This window comes from Tenrec ecaudatus, chromosome 8 (genome assembly GCF_050624435.1).
Source record: "Tenrec ecaudatus isolate mTenEca1 chromosome 8, mTenEca1.hap1, whole genome shotgun sequence".
Classification (NCBI taxonomy): Eukaryota; Metazoa; Chordata; class Mammalia; order Afrosoricida; family Tenrecidae; genus Tenrec; species Tenrec ecaudatus.
In genome coordinates, this window is record NC_134537.1 from 117107938 (window position 1) to 117132813 (window position 24876).

A 24876-nucleotide genomic window follows, 5' to 3' on the forward strand; every position below is an offset into this window, starting at 1 on the left:
CTCGGCAAATCGTGGTATTTAAAACATAAAAAATGTTTTTTCTTCTTTGTAACCGCATCCTACTCAGACTGAGGTCTACGTTTTCATTTGGTTCTAGAGTTAGTTAATCTCTTGCTTCAGCATGACCGCATGTTCTCATGTTCTGAACATGTGACTGAGCGCAGCCTCAACATGCTCGAAGTTGTGGTGTGCCTGCAGTACTGTGCGAACGTACCTTCTAACGAGGCAAAAGCTCATCTGTCCTTCAGGTCAGACACCCTCAAGTCAGGTGTCACCTTCTCTGTGACAACTCCCACAATCCTACTGGGCAGCAACTGATAACTGAACTCGGTTCTCTCCAAATACTTGATTAACACCATCATCGTGGTGCTTGTTAAACTGAATTACACTGAGCTCTTGCCTAGTTCCTGTTAGAGAAATTAAGTTCCATAAGGTTAGGATCTGTATCTTAATAATTCATGACATCTTTGCACAAAGCCCAAGGCCTAGCACAGAGTACACCCTCAACAAACAGCGGACAGGGAAGGAGGAACGGAAACCAGAGTAGTATTTGCCTACTTTTCTTACCTTGGGTCTTGGATCATGTACTCAGGAATGAGTAAGGTTTAAAATAAATAAACAGTGGTCTTTCACTGCTAATTTTCTAACACCATCCAGCCAAGGTGATGACAGAAGGATCTGAAATCCACACTGCATTTTGGTGCACGAACCAACAATGTTTTTCACCCAGTGACATAAGTGTGTGTATGTTAGCCGTGCTAGATGCTTCAAGCTTGCAAACAAAGCACCGACAGAGGAAATATACACATGCCCTGCAAACTGACATAGATGTATAAGCCTTTTTGCTTCATTCAAAATTAGTGGGACACACATGTAGGGATGCCCTCCCACAGATTTATTCTTTTTCCCCCTATTTGTCCAGTCTTATGCTGCATCCCTTCAGGCTGTGGTTTGCTTTTAGTTATTCCTGTTTGCACACACTCACACACACACACACACTCACACACACACACCTATCCATATATGTTTAAGGGCCACGTTCTCACATTTTCCAAAGTGATCGCTCACTCACACTGACACTACCAATGATAAAGTCTAGACTTATCCAGATTGTCACTTGCCAAAAAGCCCCCTTATGTCTCTATTTCTCTGGGAAAACTTTCTCACATCCTCACTTATTTTCAATGTGAATTCTATTAAAAATGATATCCTTGCCTCTTGGTTTCAGGTACATTTTTAACTTTCTCAGAATTTTTTTTTTCCCATGACAACCCTTTCTTCTCTTTCCCTGGGAAGAGCTGGGTGCGAAGCACTCCCACCCTAGGACTCTGTGCCGATGCACATTCCAGGACACATAACACACAATTTTGACATATAGCTTTTTCTTTCTGGGTTATATGTTACTTAAAAATAGCAAGTGAATCTTGTTCATTAGTTATATTACGATACCACACACACACACACACACACACACATGCGCGCATGCTCTGTTAAGTACTTTGAAGAAAATGCCCAGAGTACAATGAGTTAGATTAGGGATAAGTTATATTTAACTGAAGCACCAAGGAGAAAGAGGTATTTTCCTCTCAAACAAGAGCATTTGGCCTAGTGTGCTAAGGACGTTTTTGTTTGGCATAAAGTTTTCCTACTGCCATGCTATTATTCTATATTAGTGAGTTTTTTCTGCCCAAATTAATACTAGTTAAAAAAATCACTATTTAGTCAATGCCAACTCATAACAAACCTACCAGGTTATGTAGAACTGCCCCTGTGGGTTCTTTCTGGGAATAGAAAGCCCCATCTTTCTCTCATTGAGTTTCAAACTGCTGTCCTCATGGTTAGCAGCCCAACATGTAACCAGTAGGCCATCAGGGCTCCTGAAAACCAATTCAAGATATTGTTTATCTATTTAATTAGATTGCCTTTATGAAATCAATTATGTCTCATAGATGAGTATTTTACCAACTTTGATATCTACAAAGATGAGCAAATTATTCTTCCGTGCCCTGGTTCACAAATAGTTCACATAGTCAAATCTCTTTAACTATTTGTTGAAAAGAAGGAAGAGTTCAATTATCTCCTTACTTAGCCCTGCTTTGGAATTTATGACAGATGATACCTTCAGCTCATACCCTTGACAAAAGATGGTTCTTGTCTACCTGTGAAGGATGAACACTGACAATTATTCGGGTTGAATCCATGAGAGAAGTGAGCAAAGCAAGGTATACCTGACAGTCTTTATAGTTGGCATGAGCTTTTCAGAGTTATAAAGAAATACATCCCAGTGGTGAAGCATTTAAAAAGGAGAAATAAACTATCTCAACATGAATTTCACATGATTTGAAAAGCTTCTGTAATTTAGAGTGCTAAAAATAATACATATTGATAACAATGTGAGTTTTTTCATATTAACTTGCATGTCAATTATATCACAGACACCATGTCGTACATGATAAATACTGTTTCAAACATTTAGAGCATCCAGAAGTTTGTAGTACTTTGCTATCACTCTGAATAGTGTGTGCATGCGTTTGTATGATAGTTTAAATAAGTTTGAAATTTATTCCAAGGTCAAAGCCATGCTTAACAACATGATAAGATAAAACTGTTTCTACAAGAATAGCCAAGCTTTTAAAATCATCTCGTGCAGTATTTCTCTACTCAGAAGATACTGCAACTTAGGACAATTCTCCAACTCAAGACTCCATGCATGAGACAGAAAAAGAGAGAAGAGGAAAAATAACTGAGCTTCAACCACCTTAGTAGGAAAAAATAATTTCAGATGAAGAATGAACAAGAGAGTAAGCATTTAGCCTCATAACTCTGTAGTTAGGTTACTAACTAGGAGAGTCCTTAAGGAAATAACACACTATGAGAGCTCCCAGTCAAATCTCAAACAATTTGGGATCATATAAAGCTCTTTTTTCCTTAGAAAATCTCTTTTATAGATATTTAATTTATAGATAACATGAGAGTAGATTTTTAAATATACAATTAAGTAGTCAATTCAATATGTTGGATTCAATTCAGATTGAATTTTACCTAGGGTGCCAATTTTCCACTTTGTGGAATTTGATGCCATAGAGATTGTCAATCCCTAAAGGTTATTTGTGTTGCGGTAATTTTGAGGAATAACCTAGCCAAGATATTTAACATGGATATTTTAGATTACTATCATAAAAAAATAGCAGCATGATCATGTGGCCTCTACAATGAATGTGACATTTTAAAATCTTAATTTAAGGGAGAAATCAAGATTATATATATGTTTATAAATATGTAATATAGACCTAAAATAAACTAAAACAAATAGAAGAAGCTCTTATCTGTATAGTCATAAAGAAGCAGGGAGGTAAACAAATGCCTGAATGAAGAACAATAAGTGAACTGGATTTAAACGTGGCCTAGGTGGCCAGCCTCTTGGAGCCAGGATTGCAGCCTTTACGAAGCTCTGACATACCAGTCGATTCTGACTCATGGCAACCCTCTGGGACATAGTAGCACTGCTCCGCAGGCTTCTGAGACCGTAATAGAGTGGATGCCGACTCAAGCCGACAAATGACTAACATTAACCCATATTTACTTTTGTCAGAGTGTTGCTTCAGAGCAATGAAAATCATCAAATAGACTTCTAGGACTCAGTATATCTAATTTTATAGAGATCTTCAAGTTGTACCATGTCTAAGATGTTGCTTTCCACTCCCATAAAGAGCCACGGTCTTGGAAACTCAAAGGGGAGGGTCGTTCTAGCCTGCTCTATAGGTCACTGTGAGTCGGTATCGACTCGATAGGAGCGAGTTTGTTTTTCTTGTTCGGTCTGGTTTAGTTTGGTTTCGGATGTTCTAAATGTTGCTCCATGCAGAAGTGGCTTATGAATAAAATCGAGTGTGATCTACTGGCTCATTTCCTATCCCAGGTTAGTGGGCTAGAGAACAAAACACAGCTTCCGACTTTCACAGCTTCAAGTCTCTCGCAAATGGTTCCTTTTAGGTTTCATTTTATAGTAAAGAAATTCCCTGGGTTTCAGGTCAGTCCAAGGTCAATTCACAGGTTTATTTCGTAAATAAATGTGTGGCCCATATAATGCTTAGTTTCATTTTCTAGTGCAAATGTTATTTGAAGTAAAGATGTATTTGTAACAGATAGAATCTGCAGCAGCTTTGTTCCCTGGCGCTTTCAGACTTCAAGGGAGCTGTCCGCATGCTTGTACTTGCATGAATGCAAGGCCCTGGATCACAGTCTCCCTGCTAACACTCCCCGCCCCTCGAGTCTTTGAAAACCATGCAGGCTGAAAGACATGCTGGAAGCAGAAGCTGTAGCAACAGCAGAGAAAGAGGACATGTATGTAATTTATATTTGGTTCATTAGATGGCAGCACAGCATCCAACATTGATCTAACATCTTAGTGAAGAATATACATCTTTGAGAAATTACAAAAGTGAGTTCAATGTGTGGAGAAGTACACACATATTTGTGTATATGAATTTTCTCTATTGTTTAATAGAACCTTCTACACTCAGCTAGTTGCATATTACAGGTTATCGTGGGTCTTTCTTCATCCCTGGATTTTGTTGTTGCTCCGGGAGTTCAGCTCTTTGGATTATTTGCTCAGCATACAGAGGGAATAAAACTCAAACTCATTGCCATCTAGTCACGTCTGATTCATAGCGACCCTATAGGGCAGGATAGAATTGCCACTGTGAGTTTCCCAGACTGTAACTCTTATGGAAATAGAAAGACCCATCTTTCTCCTGAGGTGCGCCTGCCGGTTTCAAATCACTGACCTTGTGGTTAATAGCGCAGCCCACAACCACTACGCCACCAGGTTGAAAAGTGTGGTGAGAGGATACAACCCGGACTCACATCTTCCTTGCTTTTAAGTCAACCAGTGTTCCCATTTGAGTGCCTGCCTCTTAATCTATGTATAGGTTCTTCATAGGCATAACTTCATTGTTTTTCAGAAGTCACTGCCATAGAGTCCTTTCTGACGATAGCAACCCTATAGGACAGGGTAGAACTGTCCCTGTAGGCTTCATAAACTCTCTTCACAGGAGTGGAAAGCTAGAGTTAAGTGTTCTGGAATTCCCATTATTCACAATGTTGCCCACAGTCTGTTATGAGGCACACAGTCAGATGCCCTTGCAAGTCAGTAAAACGTACCTTTCTGATATTTCCTACATTCAGCCAATATCCACCTGACATCAGCACTGATATCCCATCAGTTCAAGAGACCTTTGTGTGAATTTCTGGCAACCTTTTCTCAATGTACTCAGCAACCATTTTTAACCATCTTCAGCAATAATTTAGTTGCATGTGATATTAAAAACTATGGCTCAATAATTCCCACATTCCATTAGATCACTTTGTTCTTTGGACTGAGTACAAATATAAATCTCTTCCAGTTAGCTTACCAGATTATATATTTCTTGGCATAGACTTCCAGCACTGGATCAGTTAATTGAGATATAATATTCTGTCAGCTTCTGCAGCCTTATTTTTCACCAATGGCCTCAATGCATTTGGGGAATTATTTATTTAATGCCATCATTCTTAATCAGTTGATTAAGAATGCTTGCACATTGGCCATCCCTTTTGGGTACAGTTACTCAGTGTGTTCCTTCATTCTTCCTTTGGGGCTTCCCACAGCATTCAATATTTTGCCCGTAGAATCCCTCAACATTCAAACTCAAGGTTTTTCATTACTTTCAGCATGAAAGATGCTAAGCATCACCTTCCCGACACAATAACTGAAGACAAAGCAGGTGCATAAGCAAATGTGGTGAAGAAAGCTAATGGGGCCTGGCTATCAATGTCCTTTTCGGCCCTTGTAATTCATCATTTCTTCCAGTCCCTTTAGCTTCTGTACAAAGAGGAACAAGTATCAAAGTCTCTGCTGCCATCCAGTTGAGTCCTTTCAATAATCCTTCCCTTTCTTTGTGTATGCTGTGCTCTTGAGAAGCTCCCACAATTCCTCCGGTCCTCATTCATTAGTGTCCTATGTATCAAATCTTTTCTTGAGATGGCCTTTCAAATCAAATGGAATATACTCAAGAGTGTACTTGGGTTCTTATGACTTGTTTTACTTTCCTTCAGCATCAACTTGATCTTACATATGAACAATTGATGGTATATTCCATCCTCCCATCCGCCCCCATCCTTGTTTTTGTTGATAATATTGAGCTTCTCCATCATATCATACCACAGATACAGTCTTATTACACAGAAACAGTCCGTCTGATTGCTGCTTACTCTATCTGATGAGGTCCACAGTTATAGTTGCCATTTATGTTGTTAAAGCAGCGATTAGCAATAAATAAGTTACTAGTCATATCATTTTTTGTGTTATTTCTATCACTAAGGCCATAAATTCCAACTACAGATCCCTCTTCTGTATGTCCAACCTCTGCATTCCAACCTCCAGGAATTATCAATGCATCTTGATTGCATATTTGATCAGTTTTAGATTGTAAAAATTAGTAAAGGCTGCCAGTTTCTTCATCATTGGCATTAGTAGTTGGTGTGTAGATTTGAATAACAGTCACATTAACTAATATTCCAAAGAAGAATATGGATATTGTATTATCACTGGAAGAATGGCACTTCAGGACAGAACTGGATATGGTCTTTTGGTAATCAATACACCCGAAGAACAAAGAAATCTCTCTTGGAGGAGAAACAGACAGAACACTCCTTAGAAGTGAAGATATAACCAAGAGGAATTGCTGAAACCTGGTGGGGACTGAGCATGATAGTGGGACAGGAGGAAAGTCAAGGGAAATAGAGGAAAGAGCTGGGAGGCAAAAGGCATTTATGAAGGTCTAGATAAAGACATGTATATATATGCAAATATATTTATATATGAGGATAAGGAAATAGATCTATGTGCATATATTTATAGGTTTAGTATGAAGGTAGCAGAAGGACATTGGGCCTCCACTCAGGTACCCCCTCAATGCAAGGATACTTTCTTTTATTAAATTGGCATTCTATGATGCTCACCTTCCCAATACAACCGCTGAAGACAAAGCGGGTGAATAAGTAAATGTGGTGAAGAAAACTGATGGAGCCCAGCTATCAAAAGATATAGCGTCTGGAGTCTTAATGGCTTGAAGGTAAACAACCGGCCATCCAGCTTAAGGTGACCAGATGTCCCTCTTTTGGCAGGACAGTCCCAATTTTTAACAATTTGTCCCACGTCCCATGGCGATTTTTAAAAGTCCCAATTTTTGGAAAGAATACACGGCAAGATAGGGAACAGTGGAAGAACAGGAAGGGAATATACATAATACATAACGCCATTCAAACAGCTGCTGATTTGTTGCTCCTAGATGTGGGAAATATTGTTATTAAAATGTATTCTTATTTCTATACATACTCTGTGTGCGTTAAAATGCTTAAAGAATTTTGTGAAACTGCAGAAGTTGGATATCAGAAAATACTTGGATACAGTAAAACACGCTGGTTAGCTCTTTTGCCAGCTATCAAAAGAATTTTGAAAATATATGATCCTTTGAAATCCTATTTTCTATCACAGGATAAATGTCCTAGAATTTTAGAAGAGTTTTTGAAAAAGAATCTTCAAAAATTTGTCTAGAGTTTATACACAATCAAGCAGCTCTTTTTCAAAGTGCTATAAAACTTATATTGAAGGTGACAAATTTTCAGTAATCGAAGCAGCAAATGTAGTTAATAATTTAAAATTTCAGTATCAAGAGCGGTTAGAAAATAATTTTCTTCCGTTAACTATCTGTAATAGTATAAGCCAGCTAGAAGAACAAGGTGCAATAAATCCTGCAGATATCATGAATCACGTTAAAAAGTTCTGTAGTAACTGCATAGATTATTTAGAAGGGTGGACGGTGCATTACAATGATATTGAACATTTTCATTGGATTACATTAAAACAAGAACTTAATTGGAATGATGTGCAAAAATCATTCGATCACATTACTCAAAATATCCCACATAGTAACATTTCCGAAAATGATCTTTTTAATGAGGGATCATTATTAAAATATATATATATATATTGATAAGGAAAAGGTTAAATCTTGGGCACAGCAAAAATTACAAAAGAGAACAAATGGTTAGAAATAATTCATCAGTTTGAAACAAACCATGTTCCACATAGTAATGAGCTAAAAATTGTGGAATATGCGCTGTCCTTATCAGGAACAAATGCTGCAACTGAACGCATTTTTTTCTATGGTAAATAAAGTGTGGGCATCAGAAAAATCACAATTAAGTGTTGGGACTTTGAAAGCCATTTTATTTGCGAGATATAATTTAGCAAATTCTTGTGAAAAATTTCATGACCTTTTAAACAACAGTAGTCTACTAAAAATAATTCACTCAAATAAGAAATATGCCAAAGAATAAAATAATACTGTACATAATTTTAATGTATTATATTTGTAAATTGTACTTACCATATATACTCGAATATAAGCCAACCTGAGTATAAGCCGAGGTATCTAATTATTACCTGGGAAACCAGAAAAACTGATTGACTCAAGTATAAGCCGAGGGTGGGAAATGCAGGATGTGAATTAACACAGAGACCAGAGGGGAGAGATGGAGCGCAGCCATAGACACATCCTTACCAGTTCAGCTGCCGGCATAAGTTAATCACTACAGGTGCTTCTGCAAATTGGAGCCATCCACGTCATAAGGCGGCTCTGATTGGTTAGATGTCAGTAAAGAAACATTCAACGCCCTGCAGTGTCAGCGGGGTTTGAATAACAGCAGAGGAGCGGCAATCACGGGAAAAATGTTACACCTCACTGGGGTAGCACTGACCCATGTATAAGCCGAATCCCAGTTTTTCAACACATTTTTTGTGCTGAAAAACTCGACTTATACATGAATATATACGGTATGTTGAAATTTAAAATAATATATTACAATATTATTTTTTGCGTTCTATGAAAAATTTTGTTGCTTCACATAAACCAAATTTTTAATCAAGAACACACACCCCTCTGCCCCTGTCAATGGTATCCTGCTTTACCAATGTTAAAATCTGGTAATCTGGCCACCTTAATCTAGCTCAGAAGCAACAAAGCCCACATGGAAGAAGTACACCAGCCTGAAGTCCCAAAGGGATTAGTTATCAGGCATCAAAGAACAAAAAATCATATCATTGTGTGCTCACCTCCATGATATGATCGCTGAAGACAAATGGATGCATAAGCAAATGTGGCAAAGAAAGCTGATGGTGCCCGGCTATCAAAAGATATTGCGTCTGGGATCTTAAAGAACAAAAGCCCACATGGAAGAAGCAACAAAGCCCACATGGAAGAAGCACACCAGCCTGTGCTATCATGAGGTGTTGAAAGGATCCGGTATCAAGGTGTCATGAGGGAAGGGGAAGTGGGGAGGGAGGGGGAAAAAAGAGGACCTGATGCCAGGGGCTTAAGTGGAGAGCAAATGTTTTGAGAATGATCAGGGCAATGAATGAACAACTGTCCTTTACACAATTGATGTATGTATGGATTGTGATAAGAGTTGTATGAGCCCCTAATAAAATGATTTAAAAAAAAGAAGTGAAGATAGTGAGACTTGGTCTCACATGCTTCAGATACTTTGTCAGGGGAGGCCAGTTCCTACAGAATGATATCGTGTTTGGTACAGTAGAGGGTCATCAAAAAGAGGAAGATCCCCAACAAGATAGATTGACTCATGACCGCAACAATGGGCTCCAACAGAGTGATTGTGAGGAGAGTGTACAATTAGGCAGTGTTTCTTTGTTCCTTTCTGGTTCAGGGCTGCTGTGAGTTCAGACTCAGGGTCTTCCAGTACCAACACTGGCAGCTTTGTTTTCGTCTAGAAGCTCTGCTGAAGCCTGTGCATCATGAGCAAACCTTCTGGTATCTGTAATGTCAGTGTCCCAACATCACAGTAGCATGCAAGCCGCCAGACAAGTGACAACTGCAGGGTGTATGGCACGGGAGCAAAAATTTAAATCCTCACAAATGAACTAATAAGCAGCATTCTGACAAATGTAGAAACATTTAAGTTGGCAAGGATTTCATTTTACTTGGATTCTGTAGCAGATAGATTTTATGTCAATTTAACCATGCATGTGATAGTGTCGGGATGAGCCTATTAATCAGATCACAGTCTAATGTCTCTTTGGGATGTAACCTTTTATATAAAAAAGAGAGTAAGAAATTTTCTTCCTGCCTCTGGCCGTTGGCCTTCCTGTTTGCTGGGACTCTGTGTCTGTCTCCAGGGATGCCCCTTGTGGGCTGCCAACCTGGAGAGCTGTCAGGGCCCTGATGTATTTTCAGTGACCTTAGTTCATGTGACTCTGCCACCACTGGCCTGTGACTTCCATGCTGATGCTTTATCTGTGTGCTTCATTGGCCTGCAGCTGTGTGAGTCTGAAGAGGGTCCCAGCTGGCATTGGACCATGGACTTGAGCTGGACTGGGCTGCAATGCATTCTTGACATAAAAATACTTCTGGATAAAAAGTTCTTTCTTGTACATCTATGAGTATCACTGGTTTTGTTTCTCTAAATAACACAGCCTAACACAGATCCACAACCAACCTACATGGAAACAGCAATCATGAAATCAAACTATGCATTGCATTGGGCAAATCTGTTGCAAAAACTTTCTTTAGTGTAATGCAGACAAAAATGTCACTGGGAGGACTTACATGCGCCTGATCCAACCTTTGTTCTTTTCAAACACCTCATATGCCTGTAAAAATTTTAAAATGAACTTTAGAAACTAAAGAATTAATGCCTCAGAATCATAGGCTGCCGGAATATTTACCAGAACGCTCCTCAGAAAAGAAACTATGAGACTTCAACCAACATACGTTGGTCATGTTGTAAGGAGAGAACAGCGCCTGCAGAAGGACATCATGCTTGGTGAAACCGAGGGTCACCAAAAAAAGAAAAGAAACATCTCAAAGAGATGGTTTGACATAGTGGCGGCAGCAATGTTCACACGGAACAACAATTGTGGGGCGGACTCAGGACCAGGCAATGTTTCTTTTTGTGCACAGGGTTACAATGGGTCAGAACCACTCTAGAGCACCTATCAACACCATAATGATCTTCAAAGTCGTAAGACTGAACAAGACCATCCAGAGTGGAACTGTACAAAAAGAGGCGTGTAGAGCATCTTAAAGTTAGGGAAGAACTAGGAACAAGGGGACTATGAAGAAAAGATAGTGAGAATATAAAACACAAGGAATAAAGTATATGAATGTAGAATTAAGAACAGAAACAGACGAGTAGCTGCTGGAAGAGGAGCAATCAAGGGACAGTTGAGTGGTTGGTTTTTGGTTTTTTTTATTTTAAAGATGGTGAATATTAGCATGTCTCTGTGCTAGTAGGAATGGTCTACTTGGAAGAGAGAGAGCAAACAGAGTGGAGGGTCAACAAAAAGGCCAAATCTCTCAGTGTGTTGCATTGGCTTAGGAGGCACCACAATGCACTCAAATACATCAAAAGTCATGAAGCCGGCTCACAGCAGGCAGAGGAACACCATGAGTGACAGGGCATGTAACTGACAGGACAACCAACACTTACTAATCATATTCGTTTCCATAATAGGTGACTGAGGGGAAAAGTAGCTGAAAGAAGTTTTCATCATTGGTCTGCATCATTCCACAAACAGTTTCTTCATAATTTGAAACTTTGGGTTAGTACAAACAGTTAAGTGCTCAACTACTAGCCAAACAGTTGGCAGGTCTAATGCACCCAGAGGTGATTGGCAGACTAGCCTGGTGGGCTGCTTTCAAACGTGGTCAGAATACAAACCTTATCGCGCAGTCTTATTCTTCATCCATGTCAACCTTAACAAAGCCTCTTTCTACTTCATTCTAGTAGCATTAGTCCTGGTAGTATATGACGGCAAATTGAGATGAACTCAGTTTCTAATTCTGAGCTAGCTCTCTTATAGGCAAAGGAATGGCAACCAAAACTGACCAATCTTCTCTGTTAGTGTTTCTACACCCGATTTGCATAGTCCCAACCCAATCATTTTAAAAGTCCTGGTGGAGGAGTGGATTACACGTTGGGTTGCTAACCTCAAGGGCAACAGTCTGAATCCACCACTTGGGAGAAAGATGAGGCTTTCTGCTCTCATAAAGATTTATAACCCTGGAAACCCACTGGCAACAGACCCTCTCCTGTAGGGTGTCTATGAGTCAGAATTGATTGGCTGGCAATTAAGTCTGAGTACCCCATTATTTAGTGTTCAGCTATATCTAACAGTTTAGCTGTGCTCCAAAATCTATACCCAACAGTTTAGCTGTGTGGCTCCACTCACACTACGTGCTTCTTTCTAACTTTCATTGGTCAAAGCCCATCAACTCATCATTGTGTGCACCACATATAGTTATTTGACTTTAATCACAGCTAATATTGCTTCCTATCATGTTCTATATTATTAGTAATGGGTACTACTACATTCTTAAAGTTAACTTCTGTGCATTCTTTGTTCTAGAAAAATACCGTCATTTCTGAAAATCCAAACACAGTTTCATTGTTGGCTTTCCTATAGATGTCAGAACACAGAGTTTCTTTAAATGTTTTTTTACCAACCTAAAACACTGAAAGGCCTCCCTTATTTTGTTAAATCATATAAAAAGTATCCACAGTGGTGAAATGGAATATATTAATATGGCTCTTCTATCCATGTCTATGTAACTCCCACCAAATAATTTGGAATAATATTAATACTGGAAAACATCCCAAAAAGAAAGCAAAAATTTTAAATTGTTAAATAAATAAAACAATAACAAAATTAACTAGGGAAATAACCTCAATCCAAAAAAAGGAGAAAATATTAAAAACTGGAACAATTTAAAATTGATCAAAAGGAAGATCAATGGACCAGGCATTTTATTGAGACGTAAGTATGCCTGCCATAATCCATTTCCAACGCTGTCTGGTATCAGGGCTTTCACACCCCTCAGCTGTGGTTGAGCCATCAGCAGCTGAGTCCAAGCAGGGACTCTGCAGATGCATTGGGGCTCCCACTGCTAGCTTTAGCCTTCTGCAAACCACGTACTTACATTGAGGCTCCGATATTATTCCCTACTTCAAATTTGTATTTTATCATTTATCATTCTTGGATCACACAGGCTGGCATGAATTATATACCAATAAAACGGTTGGTTTTCAAAGTTTAGCTTACTTGGCAAAGAAAGAAAAGGAAAAAATTACAGGCTGAGGGAAAAACAAAGATACGAAAAAATGTTAAGGACAATGCCTTTTCTTTATATAATTATATATTTCATTTTTAAGTACATATCTTTTACATGCCTTCAGTCTCAGGTATACATAAAAGACAGACAAGGAGAGATAGGTAAGAAATAAAATCCGAACAATAGGTCTTCAAAGAAATTGGCTTTAAAAAACCTTGTGCATACATACTTCCACATACATTTATCGGGCTCTGCTGTAGTGATGCACTGTGATAGGTGTTAATAAGAGAAATTATGATGGTAACAATAGCTATTCAGTGCTGCATGGCACAGACAGGCTAGTCGTGTGAATGAACACCCAGACCTTGAAGCTGGACTTTCAGTGTTTGAACTCCCACGTGCATGACTTATTTATTATGTGACCTCACTGAATTTGGTTATCTTGCCTACGCCTCGGTTCCTCAATCTACAAAATGAGGTAACATTATACCTACCTCGCAGAGGTTTATTTCACAGACTTAGTGAGATAATCAAGGTAAGCGTTTATCTCTATGCCCAACAAATTATAAATTCTTAATAACGCTAGCGGTCATTGTTCGTGCCACCACTATGCTCAGTGCTTCTGCATCAGAATTGTCTCATTTTATCGAAGCAACACCCCTGTGAAGTGGGTGTTTTATCTTTCCCATTTCATACCCAGGTTCAGAATGGAAAAGTTGCCTGGTCATATATTCATATATTTATAATCAATAGAACTGTTAGAAAGCACTGTCAATACAGTGAAAGAAGCAAAGGAGAGCTCCATATACAATCCAAACTAAATCCTCTGCCTTAAGATGATGCCAGCCCATAACAACCTTAAAGACGGAGTAGAACTACTCTCTGGAGTTCCCGAGGCTGGAATGTTTGCAGAAGCACACAGATCTCCTGAGGTGCAGCGGGTGGTTTTGAATCCATGAGCTTTCAGTTAGCAGACTGATGCGCAATCCACGGTGTCACCCGGGCTCCTAACTGAATACACCATAGGTAAGCGTAGGTCTCTGGAGAAGCAAAAAGATGGACTCTAATCCAGGATGGCAGGTTTGAAGGATGATTTCCTGGAAAAGATCATACTGGAGCTAAATTTCAGATGATGAGTCTATTGAAAATGTGAGGCACGACATTCCTGGCTAAAAAGTTATCTGAATATCAACAAGTCTGCATCTTATGAATGCTGGCATAAATAAATTTGTTCTCTGAAAAGAAACGCTGGTAACAATGTGGCAATTAAACAGTTTTCCATGATAGAAACACTGATGAATTTTGCATGAATGAGACATGCAATGGCAAAATAAGTCCTATAAGAGCAAAATTGACAGTAACCCAGGGCAGAAACTAGAACCAAGAATCCTTTTCCTGTTGGAACTACCTTTGTGTACACAGAACACCAAATTCCCACTCTATCTTCAGTGTCTGGAATATCTTCCAGCTATTCCATTTTTTGAGCTTGTAGAAAACAGAAAAGAACTAGGAAGTGAAACAAGAGTGGAGACGGGGTTGTGGGGCGGGGGCTGTTCACACAAACTTCACCTACTGCAACTACTCCCCCTCAGTGGACAAGACATTGGCCTGGACCCTCAGGTGAGGTTGCCTACTGAACTTGCATCATGATTTCAAAAGTAATACTTTCTCTCTCTTCTGACGTGCCCTTTGGTTCAAAACCACAGCCCTAAGGTTTCTATTCAAACAAACCTCTCATAATTAACTAGGCGGCTATGCACCTTGATATTGCACTGAAAGAGTCTATATGTAAAAAGAGAAAACAGCAACATTTCACTTAATTTTACACCTCTTATCATTTGTGGTAATCTTGGACACCGGTTTCATAAACAAATAATGCAATACGTACCAGTAATGTCTTCATAAATGTACCATGTCCTATAGATCAACAGTGTATCTCACCTTATTACAAAATAACATATGAGAGTTGGACATTGATAGATCTTGTAAAACAAGTGCAATGAAGAACTGGTTATTTATGGTGCAGATGGAAAATATTGGAAGTACCACAGACCATGAAGAGAATTAAGAAATCTGCCTTGGGAGAAGTACAGCCAGAATACTGTCAGGTTGTCCGGACAGGCCAGTCCATCGGGAAAGACTTCATGCTTGGTGGGCGGACGCCGTGGCTGCCAGTGGGCTCAGCCATAAAAACAAGTGTGAGGAGGGCGCTGGACCAGGCAGCAGTTCGTTCCGTTCTGCTTCGGGAAGCTATGAGTTGGAACCGACCCGATAGCACCTAACAACTATTTTTTAGGGGCCTTTTAATTTTAGTAAAGATCTTCCCACTTTGGGCTATATCTGAACCATATTTAGGCCTGTTGTTTTATGTGTTTCTGATCGGAAACTCTGGTGGTGTGATGGGTTATGCATTGTTCTACCAGCCTCAGACCCACTGGTGCCTCAGTGGGGGAAAGATGCGGCTGTCTATTCCCGTGAAGATTTGCAAACTTGGTAATCCTATACTTCTCTGTCCTATATGGTCCCTAAAAGTAAAGTTGGCCTGATGGCAGTGGGTTTAGTGTGTTTTTTCTCTCTGGTAATTTAAAGTCTTTTTCTATTTTTGCAATAAAGATCAAAAATAGAGGTTTTTCCTCTTTATTCCTCCTTAGTCCCATCTGAGAGGTTTTTACTTAATCATTTTCACTGATTAGTGACACAAGGTTACTAATAATCAATACGTAATTTTATAGCATGAATAAAATTTGAAATTCAAAATTGCTTTAAAAAAATAAGTACTCTCACGGATGTGAATCACTTGCTAACCATCCTCACTTTAGTATAAAATTGATCAGACCATAAATTACGTGGAACACCCGTGAGAATAAGAATGTGTCTTTGTTGGGAATAGAACCCTTTGCACCCAGCTGCCTCCTCCTCTGGACCATCTTCATGTTACTCCCAGGAAGAAAACCATCCACGTGATTGCATCATTGCAACGGGAGATGTGAAGTAATCTATTAGTGTTGACAAATGGCTGATCCAGTATTTTAGTTATTTATATGTTACTAAGTCATTATAGATTGCCCCATGGGATTCGGTATCCTAAAGAAGACTTGGATTTCCTTGACCCTGTGAGTCGGTGACTGGTTGGGTCTGAATTTATAACCTTCTGGGGTTAGAACAATAGAGGTTTTCTGGAAGGTTAACACTCCTCCCCTTTTTATGACCTCCTTTTGCCCTATTTTCTATTTCTCATCTTTCAATTTTGTTTTTTCTCTGTGCTCTCTGGCCTCTCTACAAGAATGCTTTGGGGTTGGTTTTTTTTTTCCTCCTGTGAGAAAGATGTGTTTGAACAAAGCGAAGGTGGCCTACCCAGCAATTTGTTAGTCTAGCTTTGAGCTCTGTTAGATATGATGGAAGATGTTACTCTGTACAGCCCTGCACTTTGATGGTTTCCTAATTTACCAGGCAATAATTCAACCTGTAATCACCTGATTCATCACTACCTAAACATCCCAGGAAAGCAGTACTCAGGTGAATTTCCTTTTCAAATGACTTTGTAAAAGAATAAAGCATCTTGTGGGGTCTGCAAAGCAGATATCCTTACTTACAGTTGCCGTGGACCTCAAAATGAATTCCTTTGTTTGAGGATTTTCTGAATAAAAATATATAAAGAAGTTGGCATTAGATACCAAATTACATTTCAACAATTTTTGTGATTTAAACAACATGGATATGTCTATATCAGTTCAACTAAATCAGTATTTGAGAACCAGAATGCATGAAGAACATCACTGATGTTTCTTTGAAAATTGGTACATGGAAAAAAAAATTGGTACATGTGGATAATGGTAATACCAATTTAGACATACCTAAATATATAAAAATAATCAGAAATGTACTAGTTCTTCTGAAATATATTTTATTCAGAGCTTTAAATTTTCTATTTTCATTCAATATTTAAATAATTATAGTAATAACAGTTCTAAAGGGAAATATGGAAAACAGAATAAATTAATATGAATGTTAAGGAGGACAATATCACCAATTTATTTTTTAAACCATAAATTCTTTGTTTGTAGATATTTTAGTGCTCTTCCTTCTAAATTAGCTTTTATATTGCATATACAATACTACAGTATTTCATAATATAAAAATGATGTTAGATATATTATATAAATTATATATTTGATCATATATTTATCGCAATTATATTATATATGCCATATAATATAATATACATCTATCATAATATTACATATGTAATACATGGTGTGTTATATTATATATAGCATATATATTATATCACATATTATATGGTATATAATATATGTTTATATATTAGATCCTAATTTTATGATATATAACTTATAAAGTATATATCATCTAATTGGGATATAGCTACAATTGCATATTCTAATACTATGCTATATATTTAGTATATATTTGTATTTGTAATTATATATTATATCCCACTTATATATAATATAATCTGAATATCATATGTTACATATATAATTGAGATATAATATATAGTTGCATATATTTAATATACAAATAACTAGGATATAATTTTATATTATGTATGAACTACAATAATATTATAGAACAGGAAAGGAGTTTAGAAGGAAGCGCTTTCATACATGCAAGCGCACACACACACAGTTTTCTTACTTGGTAGGTACTGTCAAGATGTTAAATGCTTCAACTCTTCTCAAGGACTCCTTAATCATTTTCCAGTTTTAACAAGCATATGTGGTTATTGAAAATGCCAGACGAGGGTCAGGTGCACCTTAGTCCTTATATTGACACTGTTGTTCTTTAACAATGTATTGAGCTCTTCTGCAGTGAATCTGACTTCTTAATTGCTGCCATCATGAGTTTTCACTGTGTGTTGAAGTAACATGAAATCCTTGATGACTTCCATTTTTTTTCCACTTACCATGATGCTTATTGGAGCGGTTGTGAGGATTTGTTTTTATTATGAGGTATAATCCACAGTGAAGCCCGTAGCCTTTGGTGTTCATCAGTAAGTGCTTCAAGTCTTCTTCACTTCAAACAAGCAGGGTTGTGTTCTCTGAATATGAGCACTCATTGTTGAACTTTCCCCTAGTCCTGATGCTTTCTTCTTTACCGAGTCAAGCTGCTCAGGTTACTCGCTCAACATCTAGATGAACTAGTATGCGGGAAGGACAGAATCTTGATGCAAGCATTCCCTGATTTTAAACCGCTCAGCATCCCTTCATTTGTGGTGCATAGACAGCTTCTAAGCACAATTAAGTGTTCTGGAGCTCCCAGATACCATTTGCAATGGTTTCTATAGTCTGTTATTATCCTCACAGTTTAATTCATTTGCGTAGTCAATGAACTACAGGTAAACATCTTTTGAATATTCTCTGGTTTCAGTGAAAATTTATCTGACCTCAGCAATGTCCCTCAAGCCTCATCCTCTTCTGATTCAGCTGGAATTTCTTGCAGCTCCAAGTTGAGATACTGCTGCATCTGATATGAAATTATCTTCAGCAAAATTTACTTGCCTCTGATATTGCTTGATAATTGCCACATTTTCCGGATCATTTTTCTTTGGAATGGGCACAAATACGAATCTCTTCCATTCGGTGGGCAAGGTAGCTACCTTCCAAATGTCTTGGCAAAAATGGAGTATTTTCAGTGCTAAATCATTTTGTTGAAAATTTCCATTGATATGTTATCATTTCCTGGGGCCTGAATTTTCACCAATGCCTTCAGTGTGGCTTAGAGTGCTTCCTTTACTATTATTGATTTGAGGTCATGTTCTACCTTCTGAAATTGTTGACTATCAACTACTTATTTGGGATACAATAACTGTGCATTTCTTCTATCTTCTTTAATATATATATATGTAGTTAATTAGGTAGGGATTCAAATATCAGCTGAAATATTTTTAAATAATTTTATTGGGAGCTCTTATACAACGCTTATCACGATCTATACATCCATCCATTGTGTCAAGCACATTTCTACATATATTGCCATCATCATTCTCAAAAATTTTCTTTCTACTTGAGCCCTTGGTATCCACTCCTCATTTTTCCTCTCCCTTCCAAACCTTCTCCCTCCGTCATGAACCCTTTATAATTTATCTTTTTGTTTCCATGTCTTATACTGACCAATGTTTCCCTTTGCCCATTTTTCCATTGTCCATCCTCCAGGGAGGGGGTTATATGTAGATCATTGTAATCGGTTCCCCCCTTCAACCCCACCATCCCCTTACCCTCCTGGTATCACTACTATCATTATTGGTCCTGAGGGGTTTGTCTGTCTGGATTCCTGTGCTTCCAGTTCTTATCTGTATCAGTGTACATCCTCTGGTCTAGCCAGATTGTAAGGTAAAATTGGGATCATGATAGTGGGTGGAAGGAAGCATTAAAGAACTAGAGAAAAGTTGCATGTTTCATCGTTGCTTTACTGCACCCTGACTGGCTCCTCCCCACTACCCTTCTGTAAAGGGATGTCCAGTTGCCTACAGATGGGCTTTGAGTCTGTACTCCATTCTCCCCCTCATTCGCAATGATATGATTTTTTTTATGCCTGATACCTGATCCCATTGACACCTCATGATCACACAGGCTGGTGTTCTTCCATGTGGAGTTTGTTACTTCTCCACTACATGGCCGCTTATTTATCTTTAAGCCTTTAAAACCCCAGATGCTTTATTTTTTGATAGCCGGAAACCATCAGGTCTCTTAACATGTGCTTATGCACCCAATTTGTATTCAATGATCGTGTCGGGAAGATGAGCATCATGGAATGGCAGTTTAATAGAACAAAGTGTTCTTGCATTGAAGGAGTACTTCAATAGAGACCCAGTGTCCATCTGCTACCTTAATACTATACATACATGCACATATATCTATTTCCTATACATATATGCACATGTATCTATTTCCAAAATGGCATATATAGAGGTCTAAATACAGTATATATGTAAATATACTTATATATGATAATGGGAAAAGAAATCTCTTATTTCTATGCAACAGTCTAAACAATTTATCAAGCTTCTAAAGGGTTTGCTTTCCATCTTTTTTCTATCTCCTTCTTATAGTATATTCCTCCTTCTCTCAAATTGATACCTATCTACCCTCTAGCCCAAAGATTCCTAAATTTATTTGGTCTACCATTCCCTTTTCAAAAAAAAATGTATTTAGCAACCAACATCACCTACACCCAGCAATTAAAAACTTTTGTACTATAGCCCATTGTTCAGGTTAGACCTAAGCTTTCCAAAATCAAAGATAAGGAAAGAATACGGAGAGCAGCTCAGGAAAAATGAAATGTCACCTGTCCTTAATAAATGTTTTGTGTAACTTTGAGTCTTGCCTAATCCGCAAATGAAAGGCCTGAAGGTCCCACTCCCGCATGCTTTACTCCATTGCCATCATTACACTCTTCCTGCAGCGTGGTTTGAACGCTCTCTGACCTGAAGCCCTCGTCTTCTGGCACGATCTCTGACAGTGTTCTGTTCATATTGATTAGGTTCCCAGTATCGGACAATATTTGTATGTTATCCCTATGGTTCTCAATGGCTAATTCCTCGGCAGTGGCCAGCCTAATCCTTCTCTGTGGTCGGTCCTTACTCTGGAAGTTCTACATGTGTCCTTTAGGTGACCCTGTTGGTATTTTAAGTGCCAGTGACATAGCTCCTAGCAACACACCAGCCACGACAGCTCAACACACTGACAGACAAGTGGTGGTCAACTTCAGTCTTTTCTTGTCCTGAAAGCTTTTCTTTTCTTTTTTATTTTTTTGCCTTAGCATTTAAAGGCCCACTTATCATTAGTGCTGCCTGGTACCCACAGAGACTTTAGTAGTTAAGAATATAGGCTATAATCCCTGTTCACTTAAATTTGAATCTTAGCCTCACCATTTTAGGGCTATAACTGTAGTCATTGTACTTCTCATCTTGACCTCAATTTTCTTATCGATGAACTAAACTACCAAACGGGTGCATCACTTTAGATATCATAGAAGTTCAGGAACTTCACTTATTTCCTGGCATGTAGTAAGTATTATCGATGTATGTTACCACTTACTTTTACTGTTAGCACTCAAATATTTGTTGATTGAATTCGCTATATAAAAAGAGGTAAACCTAATGTAAAACTCATGACTAAAAACTTACAAGTGGGGCGCCAGCGAGAATGCCAAGTCCAAGCGTGACAAAAAAGTCTCCTTAACCAAAACTGCCAAGAAAGGTTTGGAACTGAAACAGAACCTGATAGAAGAGCTTTGGAAATGTGTGGACACATACAAGTACCTCTTCATCTTCTCCGTGGCCAACATGAGGAACAGCAAGCTGAAGGACATCCGGAACGCCTGGAAGCACAGCCGGATGTTCTTTGGAAAAAACAAAGTGACGATGGTGGCCTTGGGTGGAAGCCCCTCTGATGAGTACAAAAACAACCTGCACCAGGTCAGCAGGAAGCTGAAGGGTGAAGTTGGTCTCCTTTTCACCAATCGAACTAAGGAGGAAGTGAACGAGTGGTTCACCAAGTTCACGGAGATGGACTACGCCCCAGCCTGTAACAAGGCATCCTTCTCGGTGAGCCTGGATCCTGGGCCCCTGGAGCAGTTCCCGCACTCTGTGGAGCCACAGCTGAGGCAGCTGGGCCTGCCCACCGCTGTCAAGAAAGGTGTCGTCACCCTGCTGTCTGACTTCGAGGTGTGCAAGGAGGGCGACGTGCTGACACCGGAGCAGGCCCGTGTCCTGAAGCTTTTTGGCTATGAGATGGCTGAGTTCAGTGACCATCAGGTACATGTGGGACGCACAGTCTGGAAGGTTTGCGCAGATGGGCGACGACCTGCCAGAGAGTGCAGAAGAGTCAGCGGAAGAGTCAGCGGAAGACAGGGACAACGACTGACCGGGTTGCCCACATGCACACCGGGCAGCCCCAGGTCTCCCCTCGCCCCAGCAGCAGGACGCGCCTGCCTCCACCCCACCCCCACCCCGTGAGGGAGCAGCTATTTATTGTGCAACGGGAACGGACTGTTTTTATATAAGAATAAAACTTCATCCACAGGGTTCCTCCTGTGGGCAGTAAAAGGAACTCTTCTTAGAAAAAGGGGGAAAAAACTTACAAGTGTGAGTGGAACTGAAAGTATTTTAAATCTTACAGAATGAAGGCAATTGTAAAACATTAGGCTCTCTATGATTTCTTATGTGGGTTATTAATTAAAGCTACACATCTAAAACTTTTTCCATAAAGTGAGCTGAATCACTTACCAGCACTTACAAAGTACATGCATTCTCTTTCCCTAAATAAGCTTCTATTTTTGTTTTTTTCACTCTTGCAAGTCAGTCCTACATTGCCTGGGATTCCCTTTGCTAACTAGAAACCCTAAATTAAAGTTTTGAATCTTCTACTTTTGAACATATATCCTTGGGAAAGTTCATTAATAAGAGAAGAGGGTAGTAGAACTGATATCAACGAGTTGTTATAAGGATTGGTGACAATATATTTTAAATGCAGGCCACAGCAATTGATGCATTGAAGCTTGAATCATATTTCCTCTTCCTCTTCTAGTGTTCAAAACCAGAAGAGGAAATGTTTCCCCTAGATGGTATGTATTCATAAACTAAGATACGTAAGAAATCTGTACCTCCTCGCCTTCAAGTCCTCCTCACTGTCAGCGAGCAAGGTTGTCATCTGCATATTGCAGGTTGTTAATAAGCCTTCCTCCAATCCTGAAGCTAAATTCTTTTTATAAGTCAGCTTCTCAGATGATTGCTGTTCTTCAATCTCTTCGATACAGATTGAATAGGTATAACGAGAGGATACAGTCCTGTCACACACGTTCTGATTTTAAACCAGGCAGTATTCCATTGTTCTGTTCCCACAGTGCCTCCTGATCCATGTACAAATTCCACATAACCACAAGGAAGTGTTCTAGCATCCCTAGTCTTCTCGTGATTGTCCACCGTTTGTTATGATCCACCCAGTGAACGCCTCTGCATAGTCAATGAGACACAAGTAAACATCTTTCTGATATTCTCTGCTTCGAGTCAAGATCCAACTGGCTTCAGCAATGAAATGCCTTATTCCACATTTTCTCCAGAATCCGACCTGACTCTCTGGCAGCTCCCTGTGGAGGGGCTGCTGCAACAGCTGTTGTTAGATGATCTTCAGCAATCTTTACTCCCTGTGATATCAGTAATACTCTTTGATATTTGGAGCATTCTGTTGAGTCACCTTTCTTTGGAATGGGTAGAAATATGGATCTCTTCCAGTCAGTTGCTAAGAAGCCATATTCCACAGTTCCTGGCATAGATGAGTGAGTGTTCCCAGTGCTTCATCGCTTATTGAAACATTGTCATTGATATTCCACCAATTCCTGGAGCCCTGTTTTTGACTAAAATTGCCGTGCAAGCTGAAGTGCTTCCTTCAGCACCATTGATCTCTGCACATATGCTACCTCCGGAGGTGGTGGAATGACTAGTTCTTTTGGGCACAAGGACTCTGTACATTCTCTCTGTCTCCTTTGGATACTTTCTGCGTCATTGAATATCTTGCTCATAGAATATTTCAATGTTGCAATTCAAAGCTTGAATTTTTTTCTTGTGTTCTTTCCATTTAGATATGCTGAGCATGTTCTTCCATTTTGATTTTCTAATTCTAAATCTTTGTGATATTTGTCCTTGTCTTCTGTAGCTGCCCTTTGACATTTTCTGTTCAGCTCTTTGACTTCATCATTTCTTCCAGTGTCTTTAGCTACTCTGTGATTAAGAGCAAGTTTCAGAGTCTCCTCCAACATCCACTTTCACATTTTCCCTCGCCTTTTTGATGAACCTTTGCTTTCTTCATGCATGATGCTCTTGGTGTCCTTGTTCAGCTCATCATGTGCTCTATCATCAGTGTTCACTGCCTCAAATCTACCCTTGAGATGTTCTGAAAATTCAGATGGGATAGACTCAGGGTTGTATGTTGGTTTTTATGAACTTGTTTTAACCTTCTTAAGCCTTATCCTGAACTTAGAGATGAGAAATTGATGGCCTGTTCCACAGTCATCCCTTGGCCTGATTTTAACTGCTGATATTGAACTCCATTATGTCTTCCCACAGATTTAGTTTATTTGATTTCTGTGTATTCCATCTGTAGAAGTCCTGGGAATAGTTGGGTTATTTTGTGTTGTTGAAAAAGCTATTTGCTATTGACAATGTTGTGGGTCTTGCAACATCCTGTCATGTGATCTCTAGCTTAATGTCCATCACCACGTCCATATTTCCCAACAACTGTTCCTTCTTCTTTGTTTCCAATTTTGCATTCACATTATCAATAATTATTGATGCATCTTGATTGCATGTTTGATCAATTTCAGAATGAAGTTGTTGTTAGAATTCTTCAATGTTTCATCACTAGCTTTGGTGGTTGGTGCATAAATTTGAATAATAGTTGTATTAACTGGATTTCCTTGAAGGTGGATACATAAAATCCTATCACAGATAGTACTGTACTTCCAAATGGATTTTGAAATGTCCTTTTGACAATGAATGTCATGCCTTCACCTAGATTGTGTTGTCCAGGCATAGTAAATCATGATTTTCTGATGCAAAATGACTAATACCAGAAAGTTTCAACTCACTAGTGCCTAGGATGTTGATCTTTATATGCTCTACTTATTTTGACCACTCCCACTTTTCCTAGATTTATACTTCCCATATTCCAAATTCAAATCATTAGCAGAT

At 38.9% G+C, this 24876-nt stretch overlaps 1 pseudogene; it reads left to right on the plus strand.

The window, feature by feature from the left end:
• The window catches only part of LOC142455513 (mRNA turnover protein 4 homolog pseudogene), a 54627-nt pseudogene extending 32573 nt beyond the window's left edge, over positions 1-22054 (plus strand).
• The last annotated feature ends 2822 nt before the right edge of the window (positions 22055-24876 follow it).